The sequence below is a fragment of the Ciconia boyciana genome, chromosome 26 (genome assembly GCF_034638445.1).
Source record: "Ciconia boyciana chromosome 26, ASM3463844v1, whole genome shotgun sequence".
Classification (NCBI taxonomy): domain Eukaryota; kingdom Metazoa; phylum Chordata; class Aves; order Ciconiiformes; family Ciconiidae; genus Ciconia; species Ciconia boyciana.
The window spans coordinates 1,586,267-1,587,246 of record NC_132959.1 but is presented as its reverse complement, the minus strand read 5'-3'; positions in this window follow the sequence as shown (position 1 = coordinate 1,587,246).

Genomic DNA, 980 nt, shown 5'->3' with positions numbered 1-980 from the left:
CATTCCCAGTAAGTGTTCTTGCCTAGAGGATCCTCCAAAATCACTCTGCTTCCAAGAGATAATTGATAGCATAGAAATTGCAACAATAATAAGCAAAAATGTTGTATATATACGGAAATGAGGGAGGGGAAATGAACCCAGAAACTGTTCAATGTGTGCACATACACTTTGTTTGGGCTGGCAGGTCCCAAGATCATGGTGACAACCAGAACTGCTACCCAGCCAGAGCTACACACCTAACTTTTACCCACTGTTCTGGAGCTATGCAGGGGAGATGAGACGTGCCACTGAGAAAGGATTTGAATAGTATCTGTTAGGTGCTCTTCTTACAGGCACAACCCAACACATCCACCTCTGGCAGCTCTGGAAAAGTGTGGAGTGACTGGCATTCACCTCCAGCTCCTTTCAGCAGTGCCAACCCTGCCAGGCAATTTTTGCCATGACTCCTCCTGCTCACATGGCAGCATCCTGCCATAGCTTTTGCCCTGTATTTGGCTGTCTAATAGGCACTTGCAGCTTCAGCTGTTCATCCTTTGCCATGTTTCTGACTCAGAGGCATTTTCCACGAAGCTCCATGGCAGGAGCAGGGCTACGGGAAAAGCTGCTCTCACCCTCCTGGCATGAGCTCGCTTACCCAGAGCAGCTCCAGAGGGAGCTTTAGAGCAAGCCCAACTTTCTCATACATATATGTATTTATTCTCTTACATATATTTATTTGTTTACATGTATAAAATCAGTGATAAGGGAGTAATTGTACAATTGCTGTTGGTAAAGGATTTCAGACTTCAAACTGGTGAAGTAACAAATGCTGTTGTGAACAGGTAAATTCAATGAATATGTATAGCTCAAGAAGGTGAGCATTCTTCAAAAACAGTGCTGAGCAATGCCAAGGGCTCAAAAAAAAATTATTTGGGGAAAAAAACAGAATTATGGGAAATCATTGTGGAAGAGAACTAGTGAGGTTGCCCAACTTACACTCT